Genomic DNA, 15,237 nt, shown 5'->3' with positions numbered 1-15,237 from the left:
CTCGTGTCGCTGAAAGAGAAAACATAGTCTCTTCTTTCTCCTTTGCAGTAGCCGTGCGACAGATCAGAATCTGTCATCTGGCTACTATTGAATCAGGTGTAAACGGTTGCTCCTTCTGTGATCGGTTAGGGTGGAGGAATTGTTACCCTGTTGCTAAGGAAAAAGGAAGGGGCTGTTCCCAGTTGCCATGGTGACAAGGTAAGAGCGTTCCCCCGGTACCGCCGTAAATTTATGAAGCGGTGTTGTCTCCTCGTTGCTATGGCAACTTAGAGGGACTGTTCTCGTCGCCCCCCACCTCCCGCTGCCGGTAGCTAAGACAAGGTGGAGGTAGGGGCTGTCCTTCCCTCGCCGCACAGTTGCCTTGGAGACGGCGGGTGCCCTGGCCCCGCCCCGCTCGGACTGACAGCGGTGGCCGCATCGCGCCTGCGCAGTGCTCTCTTCCCCCGCAGTCTCTGTGCGTTGAAGCCGGAGACCGCGGCGGCCTCTGCTAGGACCCTCCGCCCCAGAGCCACCGGCCGGAGCCGCAGCCTCAGCCGCACCGCCCCCGCCGCCTGTCCCCCCTCCCCTGCCGCCTCCGCCGGAGCCACCTCGCGCACTGTGAGTCCGGGCCGAGGCGACCGACGCCGTGGGGCTGAGTCAGCGGGAGGCCCGGGCCCGGCCTGGGGGAGGGGAACCGGGCTGCCCCCCTCGCCACCCCACCCGCGCCTCCGCCCCCCACCCGCGCCTCACCGCCGCCGGCCTCCCTCCCTCCCTCCATCCCTCTCACCCGGGCTCCCGGGGGCCTCAGCCCTCGGGCCTCCCCGAGCCACTCCCCCTCCCCTCTCTCCCACCAGACCCACCTTGGGGGTCCTTCCCCACAAGATGCGGCGCTTCCGCACCTCCGCCCTGGACAGATTTCCCCCCAAAACTGCCTCCGTTCGCCCTTGTTCCTTCTCCTTGCCCCTCTTGGGCCTGACATCTCTGGCCTCTCCTGTTTTCCCCGGTGATATGCCAGGAAAAGAGTGACAAGGGAGAGCGCGAGGGGAGACTTGGGGGAGGGGGGCGTTCGGCCTGCCCAAACCTTGGGGCCTCAGGTTTCCGACCCACACGCTCCTGCCCCGGCTGGTGTGGGGAAGCAGGTCTGGACAGTTCTAACTGGCTGCTGAGAGCTCGTGGGGCTTTCCGAAGCGATTTGCTGGGAAGCATTCGGCCCCATCATGATCAGCTACTGTTTAGTGCACACCCGCTAGTGCACGGTGGCCTCGTGGGCTGAGCGCCTGCTTTGGCGGGCGCTGTGGAGAGGGACTAGAGGCAGCGGGGGTGGGAGGAGGTTACGTTGGGGAGCTGAAGTTTCTGCGCTCCCGGTGTGGTGCTGTGAATAAGCATCTTGCAGTACTCTTTAAAATGCCCTCCCCCACCCCCCACCCCCCCCCTACCCGGCCCCCCGCAGTGCAACCCTGGTATAATGTGAGGTTTGGAAACAGGCCTGGTATCCACAGCAAGTGCTTGCTTACTAGTTGTACGTTGAGGGGCCGTGGCAGGACTTGATCTCTGATACCTGTGAATTGCCAGTGGTAGCCAAGGATAAGAGTGCGCTTTAAGGTAACCAGTGCAGAGCGGCGAGGAAGGGCAAGAACTGAGGTTTCACTCTGGTGTCCATCTGAGGCTTGTACCCCCCCTGCCTCCTGTGAGTCTCTGGGGGGGCGGGGGGGGGGGCTGTCACCTGATAGGGGTTCTAGCATGTTTGAACAATTCCTTGGGTTATGTTTGCTCCCTATCCACCTGCCCAGGGTGCATTCCCTGATCTTGGTTTTCTTTTTCTGGAAGAAGTGGAGCTGAAGTCAGAGTTGGTGCCCGCAGCCAGAAGCTCTCTTAATAAACGTGCCTCAACTCGAGGGCTCCTAACTACCGAATGTACCTCATTGCCAACTTCCTCTGGTTTGTTTCTTGTTTTTTTTTGTTTTTGTTTTTTTTTGTTTTTGTTTTTGTTTTTTTGGCTTCCAGATTTCAGTGTACTGTCAGAAAAATATGGGTACACATCAGCCAGTTAAACTGTAGAAGAGGCCTTGGGGTTTTTTGGTTTGTTTGTTTGTTTTTTACTTCCGTCTGCAAAAGGAGTAGATGGTTTGGTTCTAAAAATCGTGGTGAATACCCTGCAAATTCAGAGTTCCTGGCTTGCCAACAGCGAGAAATAATGATTTTTGCTCCTTGACTTTGCTCAATCATGGCCTACTGGCAGCCTCCTCAGAGCCACTCCCCACCCCCATGCCCATCAGATTAGTTTACAGCAGCAAAGACGGCTGTCGCCCTAGTTTTAAACATAGAGATGGAGTTCAGGAAAACTACAGCCCCCATGCAGCAGTGCAGTTTCTTCTGTTTCGAATGCCAGTCTGGGGTTTGGCGGGATGCACCTGCCTGTGGGGCGATGGGAACTGTGGGGCCTGAGAGTAACATTCCTTCTGTGTGGTCCTCTGTCGCATAGCTCACCGAAATACCGGAGCAGGGCAGGAGCAGACAGCTGGGCTGGAGAGCTGCTCCTCCTGGGTTGAGTGTATTTTGGGAATGAGCGATATTACTGGGGTGGAGGGTTGTGAATTCAGAAGCAAGAAAATGTGTCAAGGCTAGATAGATCAGGAGGGTGTGATTAAAATGTTCCCTTTCCACTTTGCTGTGGGATAGGACATTTTCGGAGCATCGCAGTGGTTTTTATCTGGGTTAATTTTTTGCCTTTGAAATCCATACCAGTGTTTGATGAGATAATGATGGAAGGCCTTTTAAACTGCCGCTCTTGGGAAATGGGAGCAATACCTGGGTCTTGTACGTTGCCTCTCCAGTTGTTACTGAGTGTGATTATTAAGATCAGGGAGAGAGACATGATTCGAACCAAATTAGACCCACGTCTATGTGATCTATGCTGTAGTTTCATAGCACTGTGTTCCTTGATTCTAAGACACACCAACTCCTTACCAGTAGCTTTTAGGTAAAATCATTTAATGCTGCCAGGTCCAAATCTACGTGTTGAGTCGAAGGTGCCTCCTGATTTCAGGAACATTAAGATAGCTGGGTAGAGGCAAGGCTTGAAGGAGGGATTTGCGTGTCTTAGAACTGAGAATGATATAATATTCCTGAGTATGTGGTGATGCTGAGGGTGCACTGCAAGGACAGATTTCCTTAAGCCCTTTCCCTAAGCCAGCCTTCGTTCTGGGTTATACGGGTAAGATGACTGCCTGGAGGTAGGCATGGCACTTGGCTACTGAACAGAGGAAAGTCCATATGCGGCTGGCTATCCAACCCGAGGCCTTCATCTGGTCCCCTCCAGAAGCTGAGCCAACTAGCTGGCAGCAAACACCTATGAGCCCTACCTGCATTTAGCCAAGTAACATCTTTCAGAAACTGAACAGAAACATATAATTTTTCTGAACCACAATGCATCTGATTTGTTTACAGACACTTTTGCAAAGATCCTAAGGCCCACGCCCTCCCCCCCGTAGGACATTAGAAGTGAAGGCTTCCGAGGGCTCAGTGTTCTCACTTCCAGATTTTGACATGAGCAACCAAGAGCTAAGCGACCTGCCCAAGGTCACCCAGCTAATGTAGAAAGTATGTGAAAACACTGTGTAAACTGCATACACTGCGCAAATGAGTGTTGGTTATTATCAGTGGCTGAGTCAGGATTGGAACCCAGGTTGCCAGTCTAGGGCTAGTCTGCCCTGCCACATTGCCTCATCCCTCATGGTTAATAGTCCAGAGGGTTTTAATACAGATAATTTCGGAGTCTGTCATTAGCCCTGTAGACAAGCGCTTGTTTTATTGTCTGCAATGATGCAAAGCCAGGTGAAATTGAGTGTCACACCGTCTAAATATTTATCCTTGCCGCCTTAAAAATAATAATTTTTCCTCACAAATTGCATCCTCAGGAAGTTTTTTGTTTCTTAAATTGGCATCATCTAACATAAAGCCCATGCAAAGCTGGGTGTTTGACGTCTTCTCAGCCTCTTTTCTGCAAGGCTAATGCTGTATTCCAGGAAGCAAGGTGGTGAGAGGGCTGAAAGGGAACCCGGGGGAGAAGCAAACTGGATTATCTTCCGGCTCCCAGAGTGTAACCTTCTGTAGTTCCCGGAAGCCACAGAGAGTTCTGATCCCTGTCCTTGAGAAAGTGAGGGGGTCTGGCCTCTGGAAGCAGACAAACCTGAATTCAAATCCCAGTCCTGCCACTTCCTGGCCGTGTGGCCTTGGGTGAGTTATGGAACGTGAGTGCCAATTTGCTCACCTGCAAGCCTGAAGTGATAACCATCTGTTTTACAGGGTGGGTGTGAGGATTAAATGAAAGGACTTATGTAGAGTCCCTGCTTCATAAGAGGTAGCAATCATTCATATATTTGCTAAAGTATAAAATACAAAATAAGGTTTGCAAAATTTTACCATGACCCAAGTGCATCTTGGACCCTCAGTTCAGCAGCCCCCACCTCCCAGCAGCCCCCTTGGTGTGTTTGACATGCACAGAGAGATTTATCCTGTGAAGACCTGGCACTTGCAGTGTTATTTCAACTGCCAAAACAGGAGTATATGAACTGGCCCTTTGTCTCCGTGTATTCATTCAGCTGACCTGGTTATCTGAAAGGCTGGCAGGGCGGGAGCAGTTGACTGGGAGAGCACAGACTTGGTGTGTTTGTGTATGTCGTGGGGGCGCTTCATCCTCGTCCTCCCATCCTCCCACTGGGGAGGCCAGTCTGGGGAGTGATCTTAATTTGAAATGGAAAAGCTGCTGAGCTCTCCTTTGTGGGTAAAGCTTGCAATGGCCTTCGTTCAATTCCACTACTGTTAGAGGTGTAGCTTTCAGCCGTGACTACACGGACCAGCTCTGCATCCAGGAGATCTGGAGGGCCAGGGAGAGGGGCTATGCATCTTAGGAGGGAGACCCCCTGGCTGGTGAGGAGAGGCCAAGGGAGGTCATTTGGGGTGGCAGCAGTTCTGGATGGGCTCAAGGCAGAGACGGCCAGCTAACTTGGGAACCAGGGCAAGCCATTCAAGTGAAGACAAGTGAATTTAAACTCCTATACATTTCATTTGGGAAGAAAATACTCATATATAGGCCTTTAATGACTGAAAAATAAACACAGTAGGTTTTTTTGTTGTTGTCGTTGTTGTTGTTGTTGTTGTTGTTTTTTTACCTCTGGGAAGTAGAATTTGAGTGTGAAGGAGTGGAAAGGAGACTCAAAGGGGAACGTGTCTTTTATATATGTCTGTATATAAATTGTGATATGAGGCATGTACGCTTTTGTAATTTAACAAAGACCGATGGAATTGGTAGCGGTACATTTTGATGCCCAAGAAGCAGTTGCCTTTCCTTGGAGCCTCCGTGTGTGGGACAGATAGAGTCAGACTGCTTCCTTCGATCAGTCCAAGCCAGCGAGCACCAAACCAGGCTTACAGGAAAGGACAGGACCCTTCCAGGGGGCTGCTTCCCTGGCAGCCCAGGACACTTCACGGACCTCCTCCAGCACCACCTCTTCCCAGTCTTTTCATTTCCTTCTTGAGAACAGTCCCTTCCTTCTCTTGAACAATAGAAGGGGTCATTGCAGTTTGAATAAGCTGATCTAACTTTCAGCTATTGATGAAAATGGCCTCTGACCACATGGCCCTTTATGAAAACCCCATGCCACTTACTTAGCATCAGGAGGGCTTGAAGTGTAAAGGAACCCAGCTGAAAGGCTGATACGCTGTGTTATGCAGCTGCGTCCTAGATCAGATCTGGCTGATGGAGCACAGCTTCCACGTAGTGACTTAGTAACTGCTTCCCTTAGGCATCGCTGATAAACAGACAACATTCCTGAGTATTATTGAGCTTTAATTTTCTCATACGTTGCTAAGTTGTATTTGCCAGCCAAATGTCCTATTTATTGTAGAAAGATGACACACCTATCACTGGACACATGCTTTGACTTGCTTAACCAAGAGTTAGGATGGTGATGCTGAGTAATCCACATTCCATCACCCCATCACCCAGTCCTCCCTTTGGCCAAGAGTACAAATTTGTGTGACAGTTGGCCAAGGTTGGTGAGGCATCCTGTGGCCAAGAATGGCTTTTCCTCTGGGTAGAGTTGACTGGTGACTGACTGCTACTGACCTAAGCCCCATATCTTGTTCTTACTAGCATCATGCCCTATCAACTTTGCTAAGCTAATAATAATATAACATCAGTGTTTTGAGCTCTGGATGCATCATTTGCCTGAAGTAAATAAAGATTTGGCCTATCTAAAATGTTTTGCCTCCATGTAAAATGATTTTTTTTTCCCTGAAATGATTTCCTAGATAGGAGATACATAACATTGTGTGACATGTTTAGAATAACTGAGCAAGAAGCATGGCTTCAGGGAGTTCCCGTCGTGGTGCAGTGGTTAACGAATCCGACTAGGAACCATGAGGTTGTGGGTTCGGTCCCTGCCCTTGCTCAGTGGGTTAACGATCCGGCGTTGCCGTGAGCTGTGGTGTAGGTCGCAGACGAGGCTCGGATCCCGCGTTGCTGTGGCTCTGGCGTAGGCCGGTGGCTACAGCTCTGATTCAACCCCTAGCCTGGGAACCTCCATGTGCCGTGGGAGTGGCCCAAGAAATAGCAACAACAACAATAACAACAACAACAAAAGACAAAAAAAAAAAAAGAAGCATGGCTTCAAATCTGCCCAGTAATGTTGACAGAATGTACCAAAGGCCTTAAAAGGAACATATGTTTAGATCAGAAACTGCTGTTCTAGGAACATTTAGAAAATCAGAGATGTATATGAAAATAGCTATACAGTGATTTTTATTGATGCAACATTGTTAATAATGTCAAACAGTTAAAATGATCAAAAGGTTCAACAATTAGACATCAGTCAGGGTCACCTAGATAAAATACTACACAGGTGTTAAAAATCTTGTAGAAGAGGGAGCTCCTGTTGTGGCTCTGGGGGTTAAGAACCTAACCTAGTATCCATGAAGATGTAAGTTTGATCCCTGGACTCACAGGCTGCTGTGTAGGTCACACACGTAGTTCAGATCTGCTGTTGCTTCAGCTGGCCGTTTGATCCCAGGAACTTCCATATGCCACAGGTGTGGCCCTAAAAAAACAAAACAAAAAAAAAGTAGAAGCATGTTTATTGATACGAGAAACTTTTTTTTTTTTTTTCGCTTTTTAGGACCATACCTGCAGCATATGGAGGGTCCCAGGATAGGGGTCAAATTGGAGCTGTAGCCGCCGGCCTATACCACAACCATAGCAATGAGGGATCTGAGCTGCGTCTGCCACCTACACCACAGCTCACGGTAACGCCGGATCCTTAACCCCCTGAGCGAGGCCAGGGATCGAACCAGCATGCTCATGGATACTAGTTGGGTTCGTTACCACTGAGCCACAAAGGGAACTCCTGATGCCAGAAACTTTTGATAGAATCAGTGAAGAAAGGATGCAAAATGGTATGTCAAGAACTATACCAATTTTGTTTTAAAATATTTGAAAAGGTGCTAGAAGGACATATGCCAAAACCTTAAGTGATTATCTTGAATTATTGGGATTACTTTTTTCTTTAGTGCTTTTCAGTGTTTTCCAAACTTTTCTGTATTAAGCAAGTATAACTTTTATTACAAAATTTTAAACCAGGAGTTCCCCGTCGTGGCGCAACAGAAACGAATCCAACTAGAAACCATAAGGTTGAGGGTTTGAACCCTGGCCTCGCTCAGTGGGTTAAGGATCCAGCATTGCTGTGAGCTGTGGTGTACAGATCTGACTAAGACCCTGTGTTGCTGTGGCATAGGCTGGCAGCTACAGCTCCGATTAGACCCCTAGCCTGGGAACTTCCATATGCTGCAGGTGCGGCCCTAAAAAGACAAAAAAAAAAAAGTATTTAAACCAGTGAGGTACAGATTCCATGTAGGAGAACAATCTCTTAGAAAATCACAAGGTATTTAATTTTTCAATAGTTTGTTTCCCATGATCATGATTTAAAGATAAACACTTCTTAAAGGTGTTTCTTTAGATACTACTTCATATCTGCTTTGAGAGAGAGTGTACTTGGGGTATTATTATGGGGGGGGATGACTTAAAAACATAGCCTAGAAACTCCCGTCTGTTTATCCAAATGAAGTAATTTCTCTTGATTCAAATGAGATGTGAAAAAAATTATAAAGAGAAAGTGTCTTAGGGTAGTCTTCTTTGCCTCTTAACTTTTGCTTTTTAAATGTATCAGGTTTTGATAAAACCCAGTATACCACAGGGCTCCTTCCCCCCACCCCCATCCCCCGCTTTTTAGGGCTGCACCTGCGGCTTATGGAGGTTCCCAGGCTAGGGGTCCAATCGGAGCTACAGCTTCCGGCCTACACCACAGCCACAGCAACGTGGGATCCGAGCCACATCTGCGACCTACACCACAGCTCACAGCAAGTCTGGATTCTTAACCCACTGAGCAAGGCCAGGGATTGAACCTGCCACCTCATGGATACTCGTCAGATTCATTTCCACTGCACCAGAGTGGGAACTCCAGGGCTCCGTTTTGGATGGGCTTTCTTTCCCCATGTCTTTGCAGGTTCTCTAGTGTTCCAGTTCCCCCGGGGCTCAGAGCCTTATGTGAGACGCTCTCTTGGGTGGTGGCTGTGTACCTATGTCAACTGTTCTGAGAGGCTGTGCCCAGGTCTGCTGCAGCCTCCTTCCTCCATTTGCCTTTGGCTGTATTCTCTTCAGCCATCAGCTCAGAGGCCCCTTTCTACCTGGGGTGGGGAAGCTTGGGTGCCCACCAGTGGCCACCCGGTGGCAGAAGCCCTCTGCAGGGACGAGCTGGGCATTTCCTGGAGCTGCTGGCTGTGGAGGGTGGGGCTTGCCCGGCAGCTGTCCTCTTGCCCCATTTTCCCCCGTCCACGCCCACACTGCGCCTCATCCCAATGGCCCAGTCCAGGGGACCGGCACCTGCCCACACCCTAGAGGGGTCTGGCTGCCCTGAGCACTGGGGATCCAGGACGTAGGGCTGAGGACCCATGTGACCTGTCACACAGCTCGGATTGTGCTGCGTAGATGCTTTCTAAGCAGGATCTGCCTCTGCTTCCAGGTGGTCCTGGCTACCCAAACGCTCATCCTGGATGGGGTGGAGGCCCACCCTGCCACCCGGGATTGCTATAAGCAAGTGCTTGGGTATGGCTCGCTGCAGACGCTCCACCACTTGGAGAGAGCAATTGTGGGAGAAGCATTTGTCTTCTCTTGAGGATGTTGGTGTCCTGGTCACCTTGTCATCTACATGGTGTTTCCTGACTGGAGAGAAATGAAATCTTAGCTGCTCTGAGTCAACGGGATTATAGTCTAATGGGTGTTTGCTCTGTGAAAGGGGCAGACCTTGGACCACTGGATGAAATTAAATATCCCAGGAGTGACTCCCAGTGGTGTCATAGGTACTGTGTAGCTCGATTGTCTTCACCAGACTCTTGGCAGACAGCCGCCAACCCCCACTCCCATCCCTGCAGATTGCTGCCACTTATCAGGGACTCTGATTTAGTCTCTGATCTGTTCTGATTTTAGATGAGTAGAGTTCACAGCTGAAAGCTCCCAGCTTGGGCATCCTATTAACACCTTTAAGTGACAGGACCACTGCTAAGTACAGAGATGTGTTGTGCTGGCCCTAAAATAGCAAGGTACAGTGTTTTGAGACTTGATAAGACTTGTATTCCCCAGAAAGCATAGTTTCCAGGTTTATAGGTTATTCATATAAATGTGCATATGGTCTTCTCAAGGCTTTATTCTAAAGTATACTTTCAACAAGACCTCTCCAAGTCCTTTCTGTTTTGTATTCTTAGACATTACGGGGTATGAAAGAAATGAGAGTCAGCCCCTGTTCACGAGAGACTGCAGTCTGGTTTGGCGTGACTGGTGTGTGTGACAGCAGTGGATGGCAGTAACACGTCTGTGGCTGCTTTGTGATATAAGACACATTTTGGCCAGGGAATTGGACACGAAGTTATAGGAATTACTGTAACGGAAGGGGATGGGAACCCCAGCACTGGTGGGAAGGGGTGCTTCGGTGACCCAGGAGGAGGAGTGACCCTGAGCCTGTAAGAGCTGGGGAAGGCTTCAGAGAGGGAAGCACATTTTCAAGTTGAGTGTGCAGGTGATGTAGGACCCTGCCCACCAGGGGACAGATGAATAAATTCAGCAAAAGAAATGAAAGGAACAGCGTATTGTGAGTCATTAGCACGATAGAGTCTAAATTCAAAAAGGATGCTGAGAGGAAAATCATCTCTGTGAACTGGAGTAGTCAGAGCAGACTTCACAGAGGAAGCGGAACCTGAGCTTGTCCTGAAGATGACGAGGCTTTGCGCAGATGGGACACTGGAGAGGGCTTTCCACGAGGCGAGGCGCAGCCTCCTGGAAGGAATGACCAGCCGAGGATCAGAAGCAGGTCACCGTTACCAGAGCGAGGCTGGGAGAGGTTGGACAGCATTGGTGACATTCCTAAGAAACTAGGAAGGTGAAGAGGCAGTTGGAGGTAGGTTTTGCTTTAGACATGAACAACTAAGGGTGACAACTGCAAACATCCAGGTGGAGTGATCACCAAAGCCCAGAGGCCGAGGGTGAGGTTGGATGGAGGCGTGAATGTGAGAGTCAGCAACACTGGAGCAGTGGCTTCCCTGAAGGTGGTGGTGGTGGGGGGTTCCGCTGCAGGGGTCTTGGATACAGAGCACAAAACCAGGGCCCCAAGCTTTGAGAACGGTCCATCATTAGGAAAAGAGTGTGGCGATGTGGGGCAGTTGGGGGGCTCCAGCAAGGGTAAAGAGCTTCGGTGCTGCTGGTTTCACCAGACTTAGGATTTATCCCGAAGAAGATCATGGCAAGGGTGTCAGCCCAGGTGAACACAGGCAACGGGAGCCAAATTGGGTAGGGCCAAGGGAGCCCCTGGGTGCAGAGAAAGTGGAGGCGATGGGTGGTCCCAGGGGCTGGTAAGAGGGAAGGGGAGAGAAGTGGCCACCGGAAGAAGCAGAAGGCCCAAGTTTTTGTTATAATGCTATTCCTCCTCAGCAAACATACAGAAAACTTTTTTGTAAGCATGTATTTTTTGTTTACATTGTTTTTGTGTATTGAAGTCAGCTTCAGGGAGTTCCCGTGGTGGCTCATTGTGTTAAGAATATACTGACCCTGAGGATGCGGGTTCGATCCCTGGCCTCGCCCAGTGGGTTAAGGATCTGGTGTTGCCACAAGCTGCAGCCTAGGTCTCGGACACGACTTGGCTCTGGCATGGCTGAGGCTGTGGTGCGGGCCGGCAGCTGCAGCTCCCATTCGACCCCTAGCCTGGGAACCTCCATATGCCGCGGGCACAGCCTTGAAAATAAATAAATAACGCGTGCTTCATCTACAGATTTCTCTATATCGATATAATCCATATATTGGTCACTTCAAGTATCCCATTCCTTCTGTGGTGTTCCACTCTGCCGATACCAAAATACATTAACCATCAATCTTTTATTGAGCAATTGGGGTATTTCCAGCATTTTGCGGGTACAACTGTCTCCACTCTGAACATCACTGTACAAATTAGTTTTTTTTTCCTACTGTGGCTTATTTCTTCAGAGGGTGTCCTGTAAAGTAGATCCCTGAGGCCGAGGATGCAAATGCTGTCGGGGTCTTTCAATTGAGGTGTAATCGCCATGTGACATTACACTGGGTTCCAGGTATAGGACGTGATGGTTTGTATGTACTGCAAGATGATCCCCACGATGAGTCTACTTAGCATCCACCGCCACACACAGCTACACATTTTTTTGGTGTGATGAGACCCTTTAAGGTCTGCCCTCGTAGTGACTTTCCAATCTATACTACGGCGTTATTAATTACAGTCAGCAGGCTGTACATTATATTCCCCGGGACTTACTTATTTTATAACTAAACTGGAAGTTTGTACCTCTTATTACCTTCAGCCCGTTCCCCCGCCTCTGGCAATCACCGAGCTGTTCTCTGTATCTATGAGTTCAGTGTTTTTAGATGTCACGCATGAGATGATACAGTATTCGTCTTCCTCTGTCTGAGTTATTTCTCTTAGCATGATGCCCTCAAGGTCAAGCCATGGTGTAAATGGCAGGATTTCCTTCTTTTTTATGGACGAATACTATTTTGTTGTATATATACATATAGCATATTTTCTTTATCTGTTTGTCCACTGATGGACGCTTGGATCATTTCCATATTGTTGTTTTAATCGGCTTATTACGCATTGTTCTCCATGGTGATCCAGCCGATTTGCCATCAGAGTAAGAGTTTGGTATTGACTTAGAGTGACTTCTGAGCATGCTTGATGGCAGAAAGGAAAAGGAGTTGTTTGAGGAAAATAATACAGATACAAGACAGAAATGGAGCAAATAGGAAGGACCTCGAGGGTACCAGGGGAGGGATAACTTCGCAGGGGAGCGAAGGACCCCCTTCCCCTGAGACTGTACGCAGAGAGAGTATGGCTCTTTCTACGCCTGGCTTGCAGGGTGACGTCCAGGGGAGATGAATGGAGTTGCTACTCAGAAAAAAAAAAAGACCTTTTCCTTAGTAAGATAGAGCCAAGGCCACTTGCCGAGGTGGGGGGCGAGGTCCTGAAGGTCTGAACTAACCACTGTGAGCGATGGGCCTGGGCGTCTGCGAGATGAATGGAAGTCTTGTTGTGCAGGGGTGGGGGCCGAGTTGGGCCCAGGCATTCCTAGTGGGCTACGTCTCTGAAGTCCCCTGGCCGGGAGGAGCGGGGCAGCACCAGGTCGCGGGCTGGCTGGGCGTGCCCGGGCAGGGTCTCGGAGGAGACAGAATCTGGGATGGCAGCGAAGCAGCTGGCCCCGAGGCCAGGGTTGGGGGGAGCCCTGCACCTCTGAGACAAGCGCTGGTTGTCAGCGGAATGAGCGACAGAGTAATTACAGGCTCCAGTGAGGACGGAGCGGGGGGGGGGGGGGGGGCTGGAAGATGAGGGGTGAGCCCCAAGGAGGTTATTGACAGAGGAAGATGTTAATTTTAAAATTCAGAAGAGGCCGTGATTACTTTCAGTTATTTACCTCTGGAATGTTTGGGTTTTAAAAAAAACAGCAACAACAAACCAAGGGCATGGATGATCAGTAACAGCTTTTTAAACTAATAATTAAAATATCTGGAGTAGAGCTGGGCCTCCCGAGTGTGGCAGGATCTCTCTGAGGTTGATGAGGGAGAAATGAAGACGGAGGCGATGACAGAGCCTGGGTTGATTCGGGGCTGGCACTGGGAAGTCCTGTGGTCACAGCTTGTCACCATGGCAGCATGGCATCCAACCACCCGCCCTTATCTGTCCACAAGGTTTTAGTGTTTAAAACCTGAGAAGGCTGAGCTTCCCTGGACTTGGCAGTGGTGTCTTCCACGTCCTGCTGCGTGGGTCTGGCCATTTCCGGCTCTCTGACCAGGTGCCCTGCTGTACCGTTCCTCTCTGGCCTCTGTCCCCTCAGGTTCTTCCTCCAGGCAGGTACAGCCCCTTGCCAGGATCACAATTTTGTGAGTGGACACTGGGTTCCATTTCAGCCTCACTCATCCCCTCCCTGGGTGCCTTGTGCAGTGTACGAACTGTACAACCATCTATAGCAGTCCTGTTTCTCTCTTGATGTTTCAAAACTTGGCCTCAGACCCTGGCCTCCTCTGATCCTGCTCCTTCCTATGTCTTCCTTGATCATCCACTTTGACCCTGACCCTAACTGACACCCTTGACCATGGCCTTTATTTCACTTGCCAGATTCACATTACCTTCATCTGCACAGTTGAAGCCCCCTACACAGCTAACCGTGTGCAGCCGTCCCAGGGGCCAAGCAGGGAACTGAGCAAGGTGGAAACACTTGGAAAGTCAGATGCCTGCATCAACACAGGGACGTGGAAATGCATGTGTATTCTTTCCAGGGCCTTCGGCTGAATCCAAACCTTGCGTGGACATTTTGTAAACGATGCTTCATTAAAGCCAGGACCAAGCAGGAGTGTGGCTCCCAGCCAGTTCCTGTCGGGAAGGAACAAACAGCTGACAGTGCAGGCCCCAAGCCAGGTAGGGTAGGCGCGTGGTTCTGCGTGTAGAGTTAAACGGGCTCTTTGTAAACATGGCCTCCTGCGTTGTTCTTTTCTCTTTCCTCCTAGTCAGCTTAGTTCTGAGTAACTAGCCCTTGGCCCGTAACTAGTCAAATGAAGAGGAAGGCTACAGCTGAGAGACTACAGTGCACTTAAGAACCTCAAACTTGGAGTTAAGGGACCTGGGCTTGGAGTTATGCAGCCCTTCAACCAGACGCGTCTCTTCCTTGATTCCCAGTTGCCTTTTCTGTAAAATGAGATATGCATATGCTCTTCTCTCCGCCTGGACCATTCCCTCTGGCCGTTTCAGGCTAACTCCATAACCTCACGCGTCTTGGCCTAAATGTCCTTCCCTCAGGAAAGTATTCTGTGACGTCCACCCTGGCTCCACTCAAGGTTGGGGCCCCCGGGGCAGGATTTTTCAAATGGTGGATCACAGCCATCAATTGGTTGTGAGATCCGTTTGTTGGGTTGTAACCAGCACTTTCTAAATGGAAAGACCAGAAAATATCAGAGGGCCTCACTCAGAGGAGTGACACTTTTGTTCCAAAAGGAGTGACACTTTTGTTTTATTATCGGTCTCTGTGTGTGTGTTTATATGTATATCGATCACAATTTAAAATGTATCTTTTGCTGAAAGTTATTGCTTTCGAGACACTCTAGTTGTGTACGTTTCCTCTGTAGCACCTAATGTGACGGTAATTCGTAGTTATTTGCATGATCTTATTACTGTTTATCTGTTTGACTAGATAACAAGCTCCATGAGTCAAGGACCAAGACTGACTGACTCATCCATATAAGACCTAGAAATTGTTGAGGCTCAACAGATAATTGCTGAAGGAACAGATTTCTGAGGGGTATTTTGTTGTTGTCAGCCCGTAGCTCTGTGAGGTGGTTCCTAGGAAGGAGTAGACAGTGGCTGCAGTCATGAGCTGAAAAGCCCTCCTCGTGTTTGTCCCTCCTGGTCAAGAGTATCAGAAAGGGCAGTTCTCAGAGAACTGCCTCTCCGTCTCCACATTGGGAGGGGGACCGGCAATCAAGAAGGCCAAGCCAGCCCCCCCGAGAGAAGGGTGGGAAGAGGATCAATCCCATCACCCTACTCAGTAATGCTTACCTGGGCAGAGGTACCTGCCAGTAACAGAGAGACAGGACATTCAGAGACTGGACACCGCCCCCCCCCACCATCCCATAATCTGTGCTCA

At 49.7% G+C, this 15,237-nt stretch overlaps 1 protein-coding gene across 2 annotated transcripts in view; it reads left to right on the top strand.

Annotated features, from left to right (window-relative positions):
- Positions 1-423: 423 nt before the first annotated feature.
- The window catches only part of MAPRE3 (microtubule associated protein RP/EB family member 3), a 52,570-nt gene continuing 37,756 nt past the window's right edge, over positions 424-15,237 (top strand). The window contains exon 1 of one of the 2 annotated variants that reach the window (XM_047782454.1): positions 424-597. The gene's annotated coding sequence lies outside the window, so the exon portion shown is untranslated. The remainder of the gene's footprint in view (positions 598-15,237) is intronic. The other variant, XM_047782451.1, reaches the window with a different exon arrangement.

The sequence above is a fragment of the Phacochoerus africanus genome, chromosome 5 (assembly GCF_016906955.1).
Source record: "Phacochoerus africanus isolate WHEZ1 chromosome 5, ROS_Pafr_v1, whole genome shotgun sequence".
In the NCBI taxonomy this organism is placed as follows: domain Eukaryota; kingdom Metazoa; phylum Chordata; class Mammalia; order Artiodactyla; family Suidae; genus Phacochoerus; species Phacochoerus africanus.
This window is presented reverse-complemented; position numbering and strand designations above follow the sequence as displayed.